The sequence below is a fragment of the Marmota flaviventris genome, chromosome 16 (genome assembly GCF_047511675.1).
Source record: "Marmota flaviventris isolate mMarFla1 chromosome 16, mMarFla1.hap1, whole genome shotgun sequence".
In the NCBI taxonomy this organism is placed as follows: Eukaryota; Metazoa; Chordata; class Mammalia; order Rodentia; family Sciuridae; genus Marmota; species Marmota flaviventris.
Genome location: NC_092513.1, coordinates 59,598,084 through 59,621,654, shown reverse-complemented (window position 1 = coordinate 59,621,654; position 23,571 = coordinate 59,598,084). Strand labels below are relative to the sequence as shown.

The window sequence follows — 23,571 nt, the reverse complement described above, 5'->3', positions numbered from 1 at the left end:
AAGGAAAAGAAAAATCTTTAAAAAAAAAAACAATAATCTCCAAAATATAAGATACTTCAACCATGATCCATGACAACAACATAGTATATAAATGGATTTTTAAAGAAAAAAGGGAGGGGTTGCAGTTGTGGCTCAGTGGTGGAAAGCTCACCTAGCATGTGAGGCACTTGATTTGAAGCTCAGAAATACATAAAGATAAATAAATAAAGGTATTGTGTTCATTTACAACTAAAAAAAATAGAAAAAAAAAAAAGGTGCTGGTGTGGTGGCATATGCCTGTAATTCCAGTAGCTTGAGAGGCTGAGGCAGGAGGATCACAAGTTCAAACTCAGCTTCAACAAAAGCGAGATGCTAAGCAACTCAGTGAGACTCTGTCTCTAAATAAAATACAAGGAAAAGATGACAGTGACTTCAGCCTTCCTGCCACACAGAAGGAGGTGGAGCAGACAACAGCGATCCCAGCCCACTCCACGGTAGGAGGAGAGTGACCATGCTATGGCCCCATCTACCAATGCATGGGGTGGCTTTCCCCTGGCTTCCATTTAGTGACAACAGGAAGGACCAACAAGACCATCTTCCAGGTTCCTACAGGCAAGGCATTGGTAATATGTAGGGTCACTACATGATTATAAGTTAGAAACTATAATACCTCAAATCCACACTGCCAGAGAGGAAGACACATGGATGACATGAAGGAACAAGGGAGGAAAGTGCTTGAGACACACCAAGCTGATACAATAATAGATTCCATTGACATTCCATTTCAAACGTACCTAATTAAAATGATCTGCAGAGCAAAGAATGAATTAAAAGAGCAAATACAGACAACAATTGACTGTTCCACCAAAGAGATATGAGAGGAAATACAGGTAACAAAAGGTTGCTTCAAGAAAAACATAGAGACTGTGGGAAAAAAACAAACAAACAAACAGAAATCCTTGAAATGAAGGAAACAATAAACCAAATTAAAAAAAAAAATAATAGAAAGCACCAACAGTAGACTTGAAAATAAAGTTGACCACAAAGTGAAGATGGTGAGAAACTGTAAACATAACTTTCAAGTATTATGGGAAAACATGAAAAGACCAAATATAAGAATTACTGGGATAGGGGAAAGCACTGAGATACAAACCAAACGAATGCACAATCTCTTCAATGAAGTAATAATAGGAAATCTCCCAAGTATGAAGAATGAATTGGAAAATTAAAAACAAAAGGCTTTTAGGAAAGCAAATATACAAAATTACAACAAATCCACAACAAGGCACATTATAATGAAAAAGCCTAGCATATAGAAAAAGGGTAGAATTTTTAAAACTGCAATATTAAATTTTCAGATTACATATAGGGAGAGACCAATTCAGATCTTAGAAGATTTCTCAGCTGAGACCTTCAAAGCTAGGAGATCCTGGAACAACATATATCAAGCTCTGAAAGAAAATGGATGCCAACCAAGAATCTTGTACCCAGCAAAATTAAGCCTCAGATTTGATGACAGAATAAAAATCTTCCATGATAAAAATTAAAAGAATTTACAATGAAAAAGCCTGCACTACAGAATGTTCTTGACAAAATGTTCCATGAGGAGGAAATAAAAAATAACAATGAAAATCAGTAAAAGGAGGAACTACACTAAAGGAAAATCCACTCAAAGGAGAAACCAAGTCAAGTTAAAAACCAAAAATAAACCAAAATGACCGAGAATACAAACAATGTCTCAATAATTATCCTGAGTGTGAATGGTCTAAACTCATCATTCAAAAGATATAGATTTACAGATTGGATTTTTAAAAAATCCAAAAACATGCTGCTTTCAAGAGACTCATCTCATGGGAAAAGACATTCACATACTGAAGGTGAAAGTGAAAGGATGGGGGAAAAATCACATAGGCCAGGTAAACAAGCAGGAGTTTCCATCTACTAATGGATAAAATGGACATCAAACCAAAGTTACTAAGAAGAGGTAAAGAAGGACATTTGATACAGCTTAAGGGAACCATACATCAACAAAACATAACAATCATAAATATCTATGCCCCAAACAATGGAGGTCCTATGTATATCAAAAAAAAATCTTCTCAATTTAAAGAATAAATTGATCACAGCACAATCATACTGCATGACTTTAGCACACCTGTCTCACCAACAAAAACTAAACAAATAAACTACGGAACTCAATAATATAATTAATGATTTATACTTAACAGACATATATAGAGTATTTCATCTATCATTGAGTAAATACATCTTCTTCTCAGGAACACATGGATCCTTCTCTAAAATATACCATATATTAGGCCACAAAGCAACTCTCAGCAAATACAAAAACATAGAGATACTACCCTGTATTCTATCATAGCATAATGAAATGAAAGTAGAAATCGATGATAAAATTTAAAAAAAGCTTCTCCAATAGCTGGAGACTAAATAATATGATATTAGAAGAGAAATGGGCAGCAGAAGACATCAAGGAGCATTTAAAAGAATTCTTAGAGGTAAATGAGAATATCAACACATCATATAAAAATCTCTGGGGCACTATGAAGGCAGTGCTAAGAGGAAAGTTGATTGCAGTAAGCTCATTCATTTAAAGAATAAAAAGTCAACAAATAAATGACCTCACATTACATCTCAAGCCATTAAAAAAGAAGAACAAATTAACACCAAAAGTAGTAGAATACATGACATAATTAAAATCAGAGCTGAAAACAATAAAATTAAAACAAAAGAGACAATTCAGATAGTTGACAAAATAAAATGTTATTTTTTTGAAAATATAAATAAAATTAATAAACCCTTAGCCAGGCTAACAGAGAGAAGGAGAAAGAAAATTCAAATTACTAAAATTCATGATGAAAAAGGAAATATCATGATGGACATTACTAAAATACAGAAGATTATTAGAAAGTGTTTTGAAATGTATACTCCAATAAAATAGAAGATCTCGATGACATCAACAAATATCTAGAAACATATGATCTATTCTCTCTGAATCAGGAGGACTTACACAATTTAAATCAATTTCAATCAAGGAAATAGAAGACACCATTAAAAGCCTACCAACAAAGAAAAGCCCAGGACCAGATGAATTTTCAGTCGAGTTCTACAATACTGTCTAAGAAGAACTAATATTAGTACTCCTCAAATTATTCCATGAAACAGAAAGGGAGGAAACCCTTCCAAACTCATTATATGAGGCTAACATCACCCTAATACCAAAACCAGACAAAGATACATCAAGGAAAGAAAACTTCAGACCAATATCCCTAATGAACAGACACAAAAATTCTCAATAAAATCCTGGCCAATCACATACAAAAATATATTAAAAAGAGTACACCACGATCAAATGGGGTTCACCCCAGGGATGTAAGGTTGGTTCAACATTATGGAATCAGTAAATGTAATATATCACATCAATAGACTTAAAGACAAGAATCATATGATCATCTCAATAGATGCAGAAAAAGCATTTGACAAAATACAGCATACCTTCATGTTCAAAACACTAGAAAAAACTGGGAATATTAGGATCAGACCTCAACATTGTAAAAGCTATGTATGTTAATTCCAAGGCCAGCATCATTTTAAATGAAAAAAAATCAAATCATTACCTCTAAAAATTGGAACAGGACAGGGATGCCCACTTTTACCACTTCTATTCAACATAGTCCTCGAAATTCTAGCCAGAACAATCAGAAAAACAGAGGAAATTAAAGGGATATGCACAACAAAAGAAGAATGTAAACTATCACTATTTGCTGACAACATGATTCTATATATAGAATATCCAAAAAATTCCACCAGAAAACTTCTAGAGCTAATAAATTAATTCAGCAAAATATCAGGATATAAAATCAATACCCATAAATCAAATGCATTTCTATACATAAGTGATTAATCCACTTAAAGATAAATTTGAAAAACTACCCCATTCAAAATGGCCTCAAAAATATAAAATACTTGGGAATTGACCTAACAAAAGAGGTGAAAGACCTGAAAACTACAGAACACTAAGGAAGGAAATTGGAAAAGACCTTAGAAGATGAATAGATCTCCCATGCTCTTGGATAGGCAGAGTTAATATTATCAAAATGGCATACTACTCAAATTGTTACACAGTTTTAATGCACTTTCTATTAAAATCCCAATAAAATTCTTCATAGAACTAAAAAAATATCATAAAATTCATTTGAAAAAAACAAGAGACCCAGAATAGCCAAAGTAATCCTTAGCAAGAAAAGTAAAGCAGGGGGCATCACTATACCAGACCTTAAACTATACTGCAGAACAATAATAACAAAAACAGTTTAGTATTGGCACCAAAATAGACATGTAGACCAATGGTATAGAATAGAAGATACAGAGACCAACCCACATAAATACAGGTTTTTCATACTAGACAAAGTTGCCAAAAACATACACTGGAGAAAGGATAGCCTCTTCAACAAATGGTGTTGGGAAAGCTGGAAATCCTCTGTAGCAAAATGAAATTAAACTTCTATTTCTTACCATGCACAAAACTCAACTCATAGTGGATAAAGGACCTAGAAATTATACCAGAGACACTGTACCTAACAGAATAAAAAGTAGGTCCAAATCTTCATCATGTCAGATTAGGCCCCGACTTTCTTAACAAGACCCTTAAGGTATGAGAAATAAAATCAAGAATCAATGAATGAAATGGATTCAAACTCAAAAGCTTGTTCTCAGCAAAAGAAACAATCAGTGAGGTATGGGAGCAAAATTTTACCATCACACGTCAGATAGAGTGCTAATTTCCAGGATATTGAAAGAATTTTAAAAAAAACCCAATACCAAAAAAAGAAAAAAAAAAACTAAACAACCCAGTCAACAAATGGGATAAGGAACTGAACAGACACTTCTCAGAAGAAGATATACAATAAATCTATCTATATATATATATATATATATATATATATATATATATATATATATATATTCAACATCTTTAGTAATTAGAAAAATGCAAATCGAAACTACTCTAAGATTTCATCTTACCCCAATCAGAATGACAGTTATCAAGAATACAAGCAATAATGAGTATTGGTGAGGATGTGGGGAAAAAGGTACACTCATACATTGCTGGTGGGACTGCAAATTGGTGTGTCCACTTGGAAAGCAGTAAGGAGATTTCTTTGAAAATTTGGAATGTAACCACCATTTGACCCAGCTATTCTATTCCTCAGTCTATACCCAAAGGACTTAGAATAAGCATAGTATAGTGACATAGCCACACAAATGTTTATAGCAGCTGAAGTCACAATAGCTAAACTGTGGAACCAACCTAGAGGTCCATCAAAGATGAGTGAATAAAGAAGCTGTGGTATACATGTATACACAAACACACACACACAAACACACACACATACACACACACAATGGAATATTACTCAGCATTAAAAGAGAATAAAATTGTAACATTTGTAGGTAAATGGATAGAGTTTAAGAATATAATGCTAAGCAAAGTAAGCCAATCACAAAAAACTAAAGGTGGAATGTTTTCTCCCTTTAATGGATTCTGATCTATGATGGGGGGAGGATGGGAAGAATGAAGGATTTTTGGATTGGGCAAAGGGGAGGTTTGGGTAGGGGTTATGAGAGTGGAAAAGATGGTGGAATGAGATGGACATCATTACCCTGGTACATATATGATTGCACAAATGATGCATCTCTACACAATGTACAACCAGAGAATTGAAATGTTGTGCTCCAGTTGTGTATCATAATTTGAAATGCATTCTGCTATCATGTACTACTAAGTAGAACAAATAAAAAATAAATATAATAATAAAAAGAAATTACTCAGTCCACCAACAAAAGATATAATCCATGCTTATACAATTACATCAAAGTGAATTCTACTGTCATTTGTAACTAAAAAGAACCAACAAAATGCAATCTCAAAAAAATTCAGCATCCTACAGTGATTCAACCACATCATTGTTTATAGCAGCTCAATTCACAATAGATAAGCAATGGAGCCAACCTCAGTGCCCTTGGACAAAGGAATAAAGAAAATATGTAAATGTACACAAGTCACTGTTACAATTACTCAGTTATAATGAAAAATTATTTTATGTTTTTTTTGGTTAATGGATGGAAATGGAGACTATCATAAGTTAAATAAGCCACAGCCCAAAAGTTAAAGGTTGAATATTATGTCTGACATGTGGAAACTAATTCAAAATAAGGGGGGCATTAAAAATAATTAAAGTAAGATCAGAAGAGCAGATGAAAGTGAATGAATATAAGGGGGGGAGGGAAGGGATAGGAAAAGTCAGTGTAATGAATGCAACTTAACTTTCCTATATACCTGTGTGAATATACCATGAATGTACCACACTGACTCTCACCATTCTGTATATCCACAAGATACTAATTTTAAAAAACTCTTAAGTAAATACCAAAATGATCAGTAGAGTAGAGGGAAAGAAACAGGGAGTGGGAGGAAATTAAGGTAAAGAAAAATACTGGGGACTGAATTAGAACAAATTATATTCCATGCTTTTATAATTATGCCAGCATATTCTATTTCTATGTATAACTAAAAAGAACCAATAAAAAAGAAATATTTTATTTCTTTTATTTTTTATTTCTTTATTTCTAAATAAATAAAATATAAAATAGGGCTGGGGATGTGGCTTGGTGTTTAAGTGCACTTGAGTTCAGAGTTCAGAGGGTTTTGGTATCAATACCTGTTACAAAAAAGAAGGAGAAGGAGAAGGAAAAAATAAAAAAGGAGTGACTTCAAATTAAATATATGTGAGAGCTGAAATGAAGAGTTCAATGCCCAGGCTGCACAAGAAGTTTGAAGAGAAGGCTCAGAAAGCAGAGCCTAAACAGGAGAGATGTCATGAGAATCAGACAAACGTTCCAGGAGGCCCAGCAGCTGCTGATGTGAACCCAGCAAGAAGGAAACCACAATAATCCAATTCATGAGAACTCCCTAGAGCTCTAAGACTAGATCTCCAGCTGACAGAGATCTGCCAGTGCCCAGTCCTGGAGATGGAAAACAGATCAACAGTCAAGTACAGTTGAGAAGAATGGACCCATGAGCAGAGACCTTCCAGAGAACCCTGAGCCAGGGTGCCATGCAAACTCCTGGCACCCTCTCCTTAGGGATGTGGCCTGAAGGCCATCCAGTCCTCTTCCCTTGGCAACTCTGTGCAGACAGCCACTTTCTCTCCTCCTCCCCTCCACCACCACACCAACGAACCACCCCCTTTGGGGGCTCAAGGCCTCTGGTGACCTGACCATCTCTCAGCCCCTCTTTGCACTCCAGAGGTATCTGCCAGGGACCACATGTAACTCCAGTTCAGGCCCCTCTTTAGAGAGGCCTCTCCTGAGCCTCTGAGGGCTGCACAACTTGTGCTTTTACAGAACCCACAAAACCTGGGTCTGCCAATTCCTGCCCCCCTCAAGGCTCACAGAACCACCCTGGGGCCTCCCTCTGGACAAAGTGATGAGGTGACCAAGCAGATGCCATTCCTGCAGTAAGGAACCAACCAGAGTGGAAGAGATGACCCATTCAAACAGCAGGAAGAGCATGGTCCTCAGCCACAGTAAGTGCCAAGATGGAGAAACACAAGGAGCTGGGGAGACATACCAAAAACAAGGCTCCAGGCAGGGTAACCAGAGCACAGGGCACAGAGGCAGGGCAGAAGAGCACTGAGGGGTCTCAAGAGAAACTGAAACAAGGGCCCTTGCACAATGTCATTGAACAGCACAGCACCTTCCAGGACAATCTGGATGCCTCAGTGGGGCATGCATTCCCCTTGTGCTAGGCCTCAGGCATTCCACCAACTCCCAAAGTGGCCCCAGTCCCATACTGACCCATCCTGGTGTCATCCAGGGCTGTACAGAGGTGGTCAATAAATGAACTGCAGGAACAACCCTGAGGCTGAACAAGCAGCAGGGCCCTGAACTGTGCTCTGACCCTCATGGCAGCCGCCCAGATAACCACCCAACAAGAGGCTCCCACTTGCCCCAGCATGTTTCTGTTTTGGTCAATTTTAGTACTGCAAATTTTGTTTTTATAGCCCAAGGAGAGCATTTGAGACCACAGATCTGGGACCCCAAACAACGAATGAGGACATTTCTTTCTGCAGAAAAGTAAATCTTAAATAATTGACAAACTTCCAAAGCACCATCTATTGGAAACTGGCACCAACCTGGGATGGATAAAATAGTACCACCTGGAGAAAGCAGACACCTTATCAACAATCATTCTTAGTGCCTATAATCCCAGTGCCTCAGAAAGCCAAGGCAGGAGGATCCTAAGTTCAAAGCCAGCCTCAGAAACTTAGTACAGCTCTAAGCAACTCAGTAAGACCTTGTCTCTAAATCAAATACAAAAAAAAAGCTGGGAATGTGGCCAGTCATTAAGCACCCCAGGGTTCAACCCTGGCATAAAAAAATAGAGTTTATGGGTGGTATTTTAAAGAATAAAGGCTGAAAGGAATAAGGTGAAAACATAGACTTAACCATCTCTATTCCTGATGTCACAGTTCTGAAGTGGAAAAAGTTTAAAAAGACAGTTGCCCCAAGATGCCACTCTGCATCACCCACAGCAGAAACTCATTACCCACAGTGGAGAAGCTGCAGAGCAACATGGAGCTCCCCACTCAGCAGCAGGAATGCTGCCCTAGACACAGCTGAGAGAAATGAGTGTGAAGGCCAAGGGCAATGCATCTTCAGAGGCAGAAATCAAGTCAGGTTCCCTCTGGGGCATGAGAGCGAGGATGACTGCAGGCTGAGGAGCACAGGGGCCTGAGCAGGGCGGCAGGACGCGGGCTTTGCTGCCATGTTGTGTTGCAACATGAAGAGAAAGGTTCTGTTGGGAAGATGAGGCATAGATATGTGCTTTTTTAGGGGGAAACAGGCCCTAGTTTTCTGTGAACAATAGAATTAAGGGCAAGGAATGGGTCGTATTTTTCATGAGGCTAAGAGCGAAGTGTGTAGTCTGCACAAAACAGAACCCAGCATCTAGGAGGTGCCAAATAAATATATGACAGCTGACTTGACCACTCTGTCTCATCCAGGCTTCCCCAAATACCCAAAGATCCCTTCCAAATCAGGCTGCTTGGAATCTCAGACCTCTCCTGAGTATAACATTTGGTCCATAAATCCCATTCACCACTGGAGGTCTAAGTCCAATGATTCTGCAAATGACCTCAGCAGATGAGGCAGGGATCTCATAAAGTCTCAGGTGTTTGGTGATCCTGCAGACAGCTTCATGGAGCTTCAAGCCCACAGTCAAGAGGATTCTCATGAGGTCTTCTCAAGAATCTTACTGCCATCAGGAGTCCAAAGAGATCATTGAAGTCATTGGGAAATGAGAAAACAACACCAATTACCAATTACCAGTCCCTTCTCCTTTGTAAGATGTACAAATATACCTGTACTCACATGCTGAGGATGCTGAGGCAGGAGAATGGCCCAATTCAAGGTTAGCCTCAGCAAATTAGCAAGACCTTATCTCAAAATAAGAAACAAAAAGGGCTGGAGTGTGGCTCAGTGATAGAGAGCCTCTGGGTTCAATCCCCAGTGCTGCAAATAAATTAATTATTTAAAATAAAATAAATGACCACAAGTAAGGCATTTACTTGATCTCCTCTAGGCTATCATTACAATAAGCCTTAAAGCTGTAACTGTGATAAGAAGGGAACACAGTCCTTTTGACTTAGCTCAGCAGTTGGAACTCTATAAAAACCAAGTTAAAATATTTTCAAATACATTCCCTTATTCAAAAAAAATAGCAAAGAGTGACTCTTTCTAATAATTTAAACATAACTTAAGAAAAAAAAAAATCAGAGAGATACAGGAGGGAAGGAGGGAGGGTGCTAGAAGAAGAGTGAGCACTGTGTATGGAATTCCTTCCACCTGGTGTGAACAGGTATTACATTTACTAACTGACAGCCTGGTGATACAAGAAAGAACCCTGCAAAGTCACAAAGACTTGTCATGCAGGGAGACCCTGTGCTGTGCCCCACGTCCAGACATCCCAGTGGCTCAGAGGAGGGAGACCAGCAGTGCTGAGAGGCTCCAGAAACACCTGGGCCCCTGGTGCACATTCCTGTTCTGTGTTTCCTGTGCTGTTCCTCCAGGTGGCAAAGGTCATGCACAGGTGCGGGAGTAAATGATTCTGCAAGGCAACCTTTGATTTTTGTTTTAAACTCACCCAACTTACAAAAACCATAGAAGCAAACATTTGCAGGACACATACATTTTCACTCTGAAAATTATCATTTAAAAATAAACGAAAACACAAAGGCCAAAAGGTTGGGTGGGAATTAAGCAAAATCTCAGCACCCAGGAGCTTTTTTGTTTGTTTTTAGTCCTGGAGACTGCACCCAGGCCTTGCACATGCTAGGCAAGTGCTCAACCCCTGAGCTACATCCAAAGCCCGATTCATTTCCTTTAAGAAAAAGAAGAAATTAAAACCTGGATGGCTGGATTCACAACTGCAGAGTACACTGGGGCACTTGCTGGTGTTCCACCTTCCCCCTTTGACAGGAGGTGTCTCACACAACATAGGAGCCTTGTAGCAATTGGCTGCTCTATTTACATGTCCTTATAGATGTTCACGAGGTACATGAGCATTTTGAAAACATTCCCGACATGCTAAGGCAGGGAAGAGAAAAGGAAATATGAAAGTATCAACCAGGAAACAGGTGTTCATGCTGAGAAGAGAGAAGGGCACGGGGACTTGTCTTGTTCTCCCTGCACATGAGACTTCAAGGGCTCAAGGGCCAATCTTCATTTTCCACTGGTAAGATGCAGGCTGTAAATTTGTACCATTTTCATTTTTTTTTTTTGGTTGGCATTCTTTTTATTGTCTTTTGTTTTTTTGGAGCTGGGGCTCAATCCCAGGGCTTTGCCACTGAGCTGCATCCCAGCCCTTATACCATTTTCTTTACCCCCAAAAGCACAAAGGGAAAGACAGCAACTATGACACATGTGATGCTCACAGAGCCTTCTAACAGTCATAATTCATAAGCCCAATGTTCCTTTGTGCTCTATATACTAAAAAAGAATCAACTCTGGGAAGTCAAACTTTAACCCTAAGAAATAATGACTTCTTATTTCAGCAATTCTGAGCACTTCCCCCAACCTGCCCTTCAGGACAGAAGACCCACAAGCATTCAATGTTCAGTGTGTGACCTGCTTTTACTAAGCAAGGACCTGACAATCTACTTCCAACCACAAACCTCCAAGACATCTTCTGAATCTTAGAGATCTTCTTAAGCCATTGCAGCCTGTTGTGAGCCCCTAGAAAACAGTCCAGGACCCGAGCAGGCATGAGACTCAAATATTCTGTGGAGTTTTCCATATAGGGAAAGAGGCTTCCCAGAGGCAGCAAACTGAACCAGGATCGAAAGAGATAATCATCCACACATAGCAACTGCTTCCTGCTCTCCATGAAGTAAAGAAACTGGTTCCTGAAGGAAGAAATTGGGACAGAGACCAGGGCAGCATTGAGAGCACTGAACAGACTCAAGACAAGGAAAAGCAAGGCTGGGAAGGTCCAGAATTCTAAGATTTTAAAGTAAATATCAATGCATCCTGGAAACAGACATACAGAGTGAATCAAATGAAAACTGAACAAAATAGCCAAATGCATGTCACACCTGTGATCCCAGCAACTCAGAAGGCTGAGACAGGGGGGATCAAAAGTTTAAGGCCACCCTCAGCAATTTAGTTAGGCCCTGTCTTAAAAAAAAAAAAAAAAAAAAAACATTAAAAATGGACTAAGGATATGGCTCCATGTTTGAGCACCCCTGGTTTCAATGCCTGACACTAAAAAAAATAAATTTTAAAAAAAATTTCCATTTGGCTTTCATTTCAAAAGGTTCCAAAACTAGATGAGAGATGGGAACAATTGAGCTCACTACCTTTATCCCTAATGATGGCACTGACTCCCAGTGGATGGGGTGGGCAACGGGACAGGTTATTCCACACATGGAAGTTATCTGTGTGTGAATACAGTGATGTTTTCATGTTTAATTCAGGTTTATTTTAAGTTTTGTACTTAAATTGGATTTAAAAACTTTTTTATGGTGTTGGGGAGACAACCCAGGGCCTCGCCCATGCCAGGCAGACCTCTGTCACTGAGCACAGCCCAGCTCCCTTCAATTTTTCTTATGTAGTTGTGCTTTCCAAGTCTTCTCTGAATAATCTTTTCTCACTCCAAGATGACCTTATTTAGAAGCATGCTGTTAACACATCCAGGCATGTAAGGATTTTTCAGAGAGCCAACTACTCAGCTGTGGTTAGGAACCTGCACTCTTGGACAGCAGCACCTTCAGGGTACTGAGAGTGGTTCAGCTCAGAATGCAGCCTGTCTTGTTGCATGTGCTCATGGGCACACCTGAGAAGGGTATGTGTCCTGCCATGCAGGGTGCCGGAGCCCCTGGGTGCCATCTGGGCCTCCAGCTTTCTCCCCAACATCTGTACCATATTCATTCTCCTGCCAATTGTTTTACCAGTCACTGAAGAGGAGGCACACAGCTCCACAGAGCTATAGATCTGGATCTGCTGGCTCCTCCTCTCAGGCTCTTGTGTAGGATTGGATTGGATTCTCCACCCTGGGGTTTAGTCCTACTTGGTCCCTTTGTTCTATAGTCCTCTGTGACTCTTCCTCTGACTTTTTTTTTTCTTTTTGGTGGTGCTGGGGATGGAACCCATTGCCTCAGCCAAGCTAGATAAGTGCTCTATCACTAAGCCCCAGCCCCAGCCCTGGCCTTATTCTGGCTTTTTAAATTGGTGGAATGCATATTGCTTAGTATTTAGTTTGGAGTTTTGCAACTGGGAGTCCCATTTCTCCTGCTGAAGCACAGTTCTCATTGGGGGCAGTGGTGTTCAAGCCCACCCCCATCCCACCCAGGGGCCCTGGCAATACCTGGATACACTTGTGCCTTTAAGCCCTGGGGTGGGGGCAAGACATTATCTCTGTACCCTTGCCCATCAAAGACATCCATTCCAGGAGGCCTGAGCTTCCCACCCATGGGACACTGTAATGCCTTCACAATCAGAAAGCAGAGAATGTGGAAGTCCTCTGCTTTTCCTGGCCAGTTCTATGGCCTGAGCTTTATGGCTAGCAGAAGGAGAAGCTTGCTCCAGCCCTACCAAATGCACTCATCACCCACCACTTCAGCTAAAAGGCAAGGTTCAGAGATCAGAAACTGAGATTTGTGATACTCAGGGCTGAGCCCTGGGATATACAGAGTTGCTAAGTGTCTGTCACACAAATGAGTAAACACACATTAGTAGAGTCATAAGAGGAAGACTGCATAGCACATTTGCCATGCCAGTGATCCCAGTTGTTTCAGAGACTGGAAGATCATGAGTTCAGCCCAGGCCAGGCAACTTAGCAAGACCCATCTCAAAAATTAAATATTTTTTCTTGGTGGGGAGTGGTTCTGGGGATTGAACTCAGGGGCACTCATCTACTGAGCCACATCCCCAGCCCTTTTTTTATTATATTATAGACAAGGTCTCACTGAGTTTCCTAGTGCCTTATTTTTGCGAGGCTGGCTTTGAACTCTGGCCTCAACTTCTGAATACCTGGGACTACAGGCATGTGAAACCATGCCCAGCTTCAAATTAAAAATATAAAGAACTGGGGATGTAGCTCCGTGGCAAAGTGCTGACATATCATTCCAATATGCATTTATATTAATGCAGCTTTACAACTTACTCATTTAGCAATTCTTCCTGAAACTGAGAGAAGGAGGTTCCCTTGAGGGCAGCTCAGATGTCCTCAGAATGGCTCACAGAATCCTTTCTTGGAGGGGCCAGCTGCATATAGTAGTTCAGGACAGGAGAATGCCAAGCCTGTCGAAGACCCTTGCAGCAATGCATCTTTGGCACAGTTTGACAAGTACACTTGCCATCTGGAAGGGAATCGCCTACAGTGAGCTGTGGATTGCTGTGTCCAAACTGCACTTTGGTCTGATGTCCCAGGAGGGAAGGGACAGCCACTTGCACCCAGCAGAAGGAGCATAATACACACCTGGACTGAGTCCCAGACCAGGAGGCACAAGGTGGCAAGGGGAACAAGTTCCTGGCCCCCAACCCAGTGCACCAGGATACCACAAATGCCAACAGACACCCACTAGAGTCATTTCTGCTGGGAGCCATTAGCCAAGTAGGTATGACAATTTCCTTGCCAGCATACCCCATGTTGCTTAGAGGAAGGACTCGTGGAAATGGACTTGCCTTGGACATTTGCAGTGACATTGCATGTATGTTTGAGAAAGGTGACCTTGCTCAAGGACCAGGGCAGATCCGGGTTTAAGGCGGATCAGGGTTTAGGGCTCTCCTTGGGTTTAGGGCGGTTCCAGGTTTAAGGTTATTCCTGCTGGGAATAGGGCGTATCCTGCTGCCTGAGTTCCCCTTGAGTTCTCACGGGATTCAGACAGTATTTTTTGGGAGACAGAAGCCCAGTGGGGGTGGATTTGGGCAGAGAACGTGGATTTCCCCAGAACGTGTTTGTAGAGTGCCGGTGTGAGTTCGGGAATAAAGAGTTGCTGTTTGAATCTACAAGCTGTGTGGTGGCTCGTGATTTTGTGCCCAGCCAGACTGCCACACATTTCCACCCACACCATACAGCTGAGGTATTGAGGTGCTTGGTTTCTGACCAAGGAATTCACATAGGGCCTAGGGTTTGAACCAGATAGTCTGGTAATAGTGGACAAATGTTTTTGTTTTTAAACTGGAATTAAACCCAGAAACATTCTACCACTAAGCTATATCTCCAACTGTTTTTATTTTGAGATAGGGCCTCCCTAAGTTGCTGAAGCTCTAACTTATAATCCTCCTGCCTCAGTCTCCTGAATCGCTGGAATTATAGGCATGTGTCACCATGCCCAGCTACAAAGCCACTTTTTAAAAGGAATGGCACATGATGTGTGTTCCATGGGCACAGAAATTGATGCTTCTTCATTCTCTCACACCCATACACAGTTGTTGGTAGATATCCTTACCACTGTCTCTCTTTCATACAGGGCACAGCAACTGCCTGGGTCTTTAAAACGTAGGAAACCCACAGGTGCTAAGAGTTCAGGAGAGGCCACCTGAAGTTACCCAAGCTCAAACCAAACAGAAGCAGAAGAGACCATGATCCTCCAAGCACAGCAGCACAGAAAAGGACTCCCCTACCACATAAAAGGCCATGGCTGACACAGCAGGGGCAGTGTGCTTCCACCAGCACAGGTGGGCCAGCAAGAACAGCATCCCTGTGGGTTCTGCAGCTCACCTAGGTGACACCTGCAGGCTGGCCTGGGCCCCAGTGCTAAGACATGCTGAGTGTGAAGAGGAAGGTCCTCCCAGGAGCACTTCTATCATGTACTTTATATTATTCATTTATTTTTCCAGATGGGGTTCCACTAAGTTGCCCAGGCTGGCCTTAAGCTCTTGGGCTCAAGCAACTCTCCTGCCTCAACCTTTCAAGTAGCTGAGATGACAGTGCTGCCACGGTGCCTGGCCCTGTGAAGCTTTTTGTAGTCAGGGTATTCAGGAGAACACAGAATTCAATAAGACTAGCAATGACATACATGCCATCAAAGTGACAGGAACAAGTGGTGACATGACTGTGGTTTTATTTTTCCCCAGTGTGCACTCAGCCTTTCTCTGACTAGCACTTATCTCTATAATCAGATAAAAATCATGATAAATGCCTACAAAATCTCTGACAAAACAAAACAAAACCAAAAAACATGGGATACCTCTCAGATGTGACCAGGATGTGGTGGAGGTCGCTGTGCAGGGCATCTGGTGAGCAGGGACTGGGGCAGACAATGGAGCAACGTGAGGTCAGGTCACACTCCGATAAGCAGAGTTTGGTATCTTCCCCCAAGGAAGAGACTGATCAGACCCATTCTCAGTCTGCTCCTCACAGGGCAGCCTTCAGGCAGGACATCCCCACTTTTTTCTTCTAGAAATGGTCTTATCTGCTTTTTTTAATTTTTTTTTTTTTAAAGAGAGAGTGAGAGAGGTAGAGAGAGAGAATTTTAATCTTTATTTTTTAGTATTTGGCGGACACAACATCTTTGTTTGTATGTGGTGCTGAGGATCGAACCTGGGCCACACGCATGCCAGGCGAGCTCACTACCGCTTGAGCCACATCCCCAGCCCCCTTATCTGCTTTTTCAAATACTTCCACAGGTGTTTCTTCACCTGAGGCAGGGGGAAAAGAAAAGGCATGACCATGGAGTGCATGCCCTGGAGGCTGGAAGGCCCCTTGGGCAGGGGATAAAGATCCTGAGGACAGAGAGCTCTGGGGAGGGTCCCATCTGCCCCACCTCCCCACCTTCCCAGCACATGGGCTTTTGGAGCAGCAGGAGCACATCGATACTCAGTCCCAAACCGTGTAGTGAGGGGGTCTGGGAGGCCCCAGGATGCTCATGATAGCTCAATGTCAAACTGAAAGAGGGTGCCAGCTCTGTCTCCAAGTCACAATGTGGCTGAAGGGGGAAAGGATGGGCTCCACCTTTTCTTTCAACTATGTTTAAGCCCAGAAAGAATGCAAGATTGGTGCTGGGAATGAGGCTCATGGGTGCAATCAGGAGGAGAGATAAGGAGAGCATTCCCAAGAGGTGGTGCAGAAACAAAGGGATGGGAAGGCCCTACTGACACCTCTACACCTGCCCTACTTAGTCACAGGGTCTCTATATGCCTCTAGTAGGTCAGGGGACCCTGACCACCCACACCAGAGCTACTGGTGATTGGGGGAAGACTGATACCTCTTCCTCTCTGAGGCCCAGGATATGCCAGGGCTGTGCTTTCCCTTCATAAATCATAGGCACTTGGACAACAGAGTAAAACTGCCGGAACTGGGTAAAGAAGTTCCTCAGGTTGATGGGGTTCCAGTTCTGGGGATGTTGAAGATGTGGCTCAGCATGATGTTGGCTTCCATCTTCTTCCCCTTTACCACCTCCTTCTTTATCTTATTAGTGAAGAGGTTCTAGAATTTTTCCAGTGTTACAGGAGGCCTAATGCAAATTATGTCATCATATTGATGCCAGTCTATGGGTGATAGCAAGAAAAATGTCACACTTAAGATTTCAAAACCCACCAGTCCAAGGCACCACTCCAGAAGACAGAAATACAGCGGAGCAGCAGCCAGGCACAGTGGCACATGTCTATAATGCCAGTGATGCTGAGGCAGGAGAGTCACAGGATGGAGGTCAGCCTTAGCAACTTAGAGACCCCTTCTAAAAATAAAGAGAAACAGAGGAGTACAATCAGGATGAAATGAAGGAAGGAAAACAAGAGGACTGAGGTGACCAGAACTCACTGCATCAGCTACCATGGGCAGGTCATGCCTCTACTGAGAAAAATCCTAGACAATCCACAGTGATGAGCTTCAAACCAAGTCTCTGCTTAGCCATGCAGTTCAGCAAGCCTGGTAAAAGCTTTAAACATTACCACATGTAGATTAAACATTTTATACCAAAAGTCCATCCCTCACTAGCAATTGAGTCCTGGTCTGATAAATGAGCAGGGTGCATAGTGGAACACCCACCTCAAAGAGAATGGTGAAGATTACCCAGCAGACACAGAGCCACTAGCAGGTGCCCAGCATAGGGCAAGGGCTGAATTTATGGCTACTCTGAGGGCCAACTGCAAGAGACACAATTATAGACTAAGAAAACCCAGCAACATTAACTGTAAAATAATTAGAAAAAAAAAAGTGGTTAGCCAAGCACCATGGTTGAATGCCTGTACTCCAGGCAATTTAGGAGGCTGAACAAGGGGGATCCAAAATTTGCAGGCAGACTGGGTAACTTAAGAAAACATGACTCAAAATTTAAAAAATGAATAAAAGAGCTAGTGATCTAACTCAGAGGTAGATGAGAGGTAGAGCACTTGTCTAGCATGAACAAGGCCCTAGGTTCCATCTCCAGCACTGTCAAAAAAAAGAAAGAAAGAAAATTAAAAAAGAGAGAAAACCTATACAAGGGCTGAGAGCTGGGCATGATGGTACATGCCTGTAATCCTGGAACTCCAGAGGTTGAAGCAGGAAAACTACAAGTTGGAGATTAGACTTAGCAACTTAGGAGGCTCTAAGCTACTGCACACTACTGCCATATTGGTAGGCCCTTCCATCCCAGCTCTACCCTGTCCCTGCCAGGTGACAATTGGCCAGGGTTCATGTGCTGATTGGAATGTGGCCTCCTCAGAGCTTCTCCCTCACCCCACTGTAGCCCCTCCCTTTGTGGGAATTTTCAGAGCAGAAGTTTCATCTCTCCTTGTGGAATCATCTGATTAAGTCCAGTTTCACCTCAAAGCTGAAGTCCTCGAAGTACACTATTGTTATTAAAAATTACGTGTACATGGGCTGGGGTTGTGGCTCGGCAGTAGAGTGCTCACCTAGTATGTGTAAGGCCATGGATTCGATCCTCAGTACCACATAAAAATAAATAAATAAAATAAAGATGATATTGTGTCCAACCAAAAAAACAATATATATATATATATATATATATATATATATATATATATATATATATATATATATTTTTTTTTTTTTTTTAATTTTGTGTACAGCCATGTATCATGGTGTACATACAGCCACTCCAGAGGATGAGGCAGGAGGGCTTCTTTTCTAGTTGGAGCCCAGATGCTTTAGGTCAGCCCAGAAAACATATTTTTAAAATCATGGGTCCTGGAGGTTGCTCAGGACAGGGCTGGGTGCTCAGGCAGGCCAGGATTGCCAATATCTTCAGAGAGGGTCACCGAGGAAGAGCTGCTGAGGGACTGAAGAGGTGCAGAGGGTTCTTTCCAAAGATTCAACAGGTTGAATATGGAAGCCACCCAAGTGCCACCAGCAAAATGTGATGAGGACAAATAACAGAGGCCCATAGGGAGGCAGGCTGTCCACACATTATCCTGCTTCTGGTCACCACCTGGCCGCCTCCAGGAAGGGCCAGCCAGCAGCTCCCTGTTCCCTGCTTTGTCCCAGAGTCTGCCCGGTACTCGGGCCCACCCTGCCCACATCCTCAGCCTTTCCTGTGGCTCTGTCCTCACTCCTTCCCTTTTCCTCTCGCATGAGTTAAACCACAGCAGGGAAAGCACACAGGAGAGAACCCATGCAGACCAGGCAGTCTGCTCCGCACAGCAGCACCAAGGCCAGGACACAGGCGCCATGGGAGAGGCCCTTTACCTCTGGAGCACAGGAGTGAGGACTTGACACACAGGCAGTGGTTCACGTGCCCCCCTGCCTTCTGTGGCTGCTTGTAGATGTACTCAAACTCCACAGTGCAGTTGGAGCCTCGTCTGCAGGGAAGGACGGACTTGTAAGGAATGGCTCTATCCAGGCTCTGTCTGGGAATGACAATGCTGTCCTCAGTGAGAGACCCGTACTCATGTAAATCCCTGCAAACCAACAGATACTGGCCAGTGATCTAGAAGTCTTATTTCAGAAGATTTTGTTCTCAAACACACCAGGAACATAGACCCAAATAATGGACACTGACCAAGATGGCATGTCTAGAACAGGGCAGGGCTTCCTTTCTAGTTAGAACAGAAAAAAAGAGCCATGGTGAAGGAGACAAAGAATGCATGCTGGGAGTGTCAAACACACTCACCCAGGGAACAAGGTCACCCCAAGAACTCACTGATCACCTCTAACAAACACCAGAGGGACTGGGGGCCCCAGGACTCACTCAGTGTAGTACATCTCGCAAGCGTCACTCCACTCGGGCTGTCCAAGCTCTTCTCCTCCCCTGATGAACACAGTGTGGAGCTTGGGGTACAAGGTGATGTGCGTGGGGATGAAGGTGTGGAAGTACACGGTGATCCCCTCATAGGGGTTCAGCCAGCTGGAAGAGGGAAGGAAGCACTTTGGTGACTAACTGCTCCTGGCCCAGCCCCCCTCCTCTTTTTCCACTGGTCATTTTCACCCCTAGCCACTGCCCACCATAAGTGGCCAAGAAGAGGAAAAGAGAGTGTGAAGCCCCAGCCTGGCCAGCCCACCTCCCCTGCTGACCCCACAGCTGGACTGTCCCAGGGGCCCTCAACAGGTGCGGATGGCATCCCTGGGCCCTGGGCCTGGGTGGGGCAGCCTGGTACCTTGAGGCGAAGGCCTGACTGCTGGCCTTCTGGTACTTCTGCTCCTTCTCCTTTGTCATAGCAGCTGTGTCATTTTTGTGACTCCCTTCTGGATTTCTCAGGTCTTTGGGCTCTGAGCTGTTTTCATCTGGTTTTTCTCCAGGAGCAGCCAACCCGTCCTTGGTCTCACCCTCCTGAAACAAGAAACCAAGCCCCAGCCTGAAAGGCTGCCCCTCAGCTATGCATCTCACAGCAGCCCAGGTGGACTGTCCAGTCCTTCCAGTTCACTCCCATGGCCTCTGAGGACCCTTCCCCAACCTTGCCTGGGCCCTCCTCCCTCTCTCACTACTGGGCACACTAGTTCCTTCCACTGAGAACAGGCTGCCACAAGATACCCCCAGGCCTTAGCATGCCAATCCTTTCATCTGAATGTGTCCCCAGAGACCCCAATGCTTAACCCTCACTCCATCTAGCTTCTGCTCCCCCAGAACCTCCCTGGAAGCCTCACCCAGCCTCCTTGGCTGAGGAACCATCTTCCCTCATGGCACCAACCATCTCATTCCTGGGGATCCTCCTGGTACCAACCATGCTCTTTTTCCCAGATCACTTCCTGTTGCCTGGCTTCACCTCAGTCTTCCCCCATCAAGAATGAGAGCTCCTTAAAGGAAGGCTTTGTTTCCTGTGCACTGTCCCTAGCTCTCCACAAACATTCCACACAATCAGACTGAAGATGGGCTAGTGTCTGGCTGCAGGAGAAGGGGCTGGGAAGGCCAAGCAGTGTCCCCCAGCCCAGCCTGGAGAGAAACTTGTACCTGGCACTGTTCCTTGGAAGCAGGGAGACTTGCTGGCAGCCTGTTTGCTGACTGAACCTTATCTTTCATTTGTTCCCAGCCCTGTTAACTGGAATATCTGACTGAGCTGTAGCATAAACTCCCTAGACTCATGGGGTCTGAGCCACAGAGACAAATGGAAGCGCTGCTCTGCCCCAATGGCTTAAGATCAGCATTGGCCTTAATTCTGAGTGTGGGCTTAACTGTCCATCCCCACCTCCACAGCTGCCCTCCCAGAAAGGGAAGCAACCTCTCATACACATGGCACACCAACGGTGTTAGGGCCAGTCCCATGCCCCTGACCACCACTCACTACACTTACCCAAGAGGCTGGGACCTCCAGGTGCTGCCTGGCCCTCTGTGCTTCTTTCTGAGGCTCAGAATCCCCTTTGGACTCAGGCAGTGGGAGCCCCTGGGCAGCATCTTTGCAGGTAGATGTTGGTGGCACAGACACCTCCTGAGAGAGGCCCCTGTCCCCAGAGGGTGTGGAGGTGTGAAGATCCTTTTCTTCCATGTGTTCCTGTTGTGCTGGCCTGCTCTGAGCAATATCTCCTGTGGCTGCACCCCTGCACTGGCCAGCTGGACCAGCCTGCTGGGCTTGGCTTTGGGCCAGGGCTATATCCTGGGACCAGGGCTGTGAAGGTGAATTTGTACTCTGGGGAATGGAAGGCAATGGGGCCAATATACCCTGCTCTGAGGAAGCAGTAGTGTCCTGATTCTTCCTCCTTTTCTTCCTTTTGTTCTAAACAGGAGAGACATACCAATTTTACTTCTTAGGTTTACTAAAACTTGCTCCACATTTTCCTCCCATTTTTTTTGTCCCAATTTCTCTGGTACAGCAGGCTTAGCTCTGGTGAACCACTTATATTGGTCACTCTGCCACTTCTTTATCATGGGTGGAACTGAATTAAGCAACCAAGGTTGGGGTTGGGGGAACCAAGGAGCAAGAGGCCAATCAGAGCATTGCAAAAAGGGGCTGGGGGTGTCACTGAAAGATTGGTCTTGGACACTACAACACTCATGGACTGTCCTTGTGACACTCTTTGTTGTATGTGTCACAAGCAGGAAAACCAGAATAAAGAAGAGGAGGAGACTGCAGAGTGTGGAGGAGCAGTTAGGCTGCTCCTGGGCTCTGGAAGTCTTGGGCAGCTCCCAGGCAAAGCTCCCACCTTGGAAACCAGGAACACAGCTTGTGAGGAGCAGGCTTCTGGGATCCTGGCCCCAATGGCTATGATGCTCTAGAGGAGGTGACCATGGGCCACTGAAAGCAAGTGGTTTGTACATCCTGAGTCCTGGCTGTATGTGGGGAGACCCTGCCATGCCCTAGACCCCCACTACTTGAGTTAAACCATCAAGAAAAGGGAAGAACTTGGGTACATCTGTGCCTAGAGGATGCAGCCTTCTTGTGAGTCAGTATGCAGCTTCCCCAAGAATCTTAGCTGACCTTCTGGCAGAAATTCCAAAATGCCCACAAAATCAATCCCTCCAGGCACCCTGAGCACTTCTAGCCTGAGTCATGCTCATGACTGGGCTCATGAGAGTCAGCGCCCAGTGTGTGCAGTAGAAAGACAGGGCTTAAGAGACTTTTTTCTTTTTATGGTGCTGAGGATGGGACCCAGGACTTTTCACAAGAAAAAAGATTTAAGACAGAAACTTCTCCGTCTTCCAAGGGCAACCAAATCACCCAAGACTCTGTTAACATGTGCAGTGACTCAACAGTCTGGGTGGGTCCCAGGGTACGCATTTCCACAGGCTCCCTGGAGACCTGTGCTGCCCACTCAGGCCCAGTCATGAGCATGAGATAGTGCAGCAACTGGTGGTCCTCTCCATGACACCCCAGGGTCACCAGGAACCCTTTGAGACTGCTGGATAGGTCTGGGATCTCCTGACCTTAATGGTGTCCATAAGCATTCTGATGGTTCCAAGAAATTGCTTAAAACTACCATGTCAAAGCAGTGTAGGCTCTGGGAGGGACACACTCCCTAAGCCCTTCCCAGAGACCCTGAAATGTCAGTGCTTAATCCAAGTGGTGCTGCCTTCACACTGAGGCACTGAGTGACGTGAGCCTCTGTGAGGCACAAGGACCATGAGGGCATGAGGGCAAAACAGGGTCCTGTCCCACGATGCTGGACACTTTATGAGACATGCCAAGGACAAATCCAGCCAGGAGGGCATGGTGGGAGGTCAGAGGCCACCCTGACTCATAGGCTTTCTAGAGAAGTTGGCAAGTGGCTGAGTCTGAAAGATGCAGAAGCTCTAACCAAGCCTGCTCTCCTTGGCAAGGACTCACAGGTCTTTGGGCACAAAGATGAGCCCTGCCTCCCAAGGCCTCCTGCTCATCCACAATGAAAGCCAAAATTTAGCATACACAGACCCCCCGTGAGGCTCAGGCTGCACTCTGCCCTCACCCATTGTAAGCAGCAGCTCTGGAGTGAGTGAGGCCTGGACACAGGCAGTGAATTCAGAAGCACCTGGGGGCAGCACTGAGTGCAGAACAACTGATGTGTGTGTGTGTGTGTGTGTGTGTGTGTGTGTGTGTGTGTGTATATATATATATATATATATATATATATATATAATGTAAAAAGGGCTGGGGATGTGATTTAGAATTAAAAACACCTCTGGGTTCAATTCCTGGTACAAAAAATAAATAAAATAAAAA

General features: G+C 43.9%; 1 pseudogene; it reads right to left on the bottom strand.

The window, feature by feature from the left end:
• Positions 1-21,423, bottom strand: part of LOC114082151 (E3 ubiquitin-protein ligase RNF213-like) — a 65,132-nt pseudogene extending 43,709 nt beyond the window's left edge.
• Between the last annotated feature and the right edge of the window lie 2,148 nt (positions 21,424-23,571).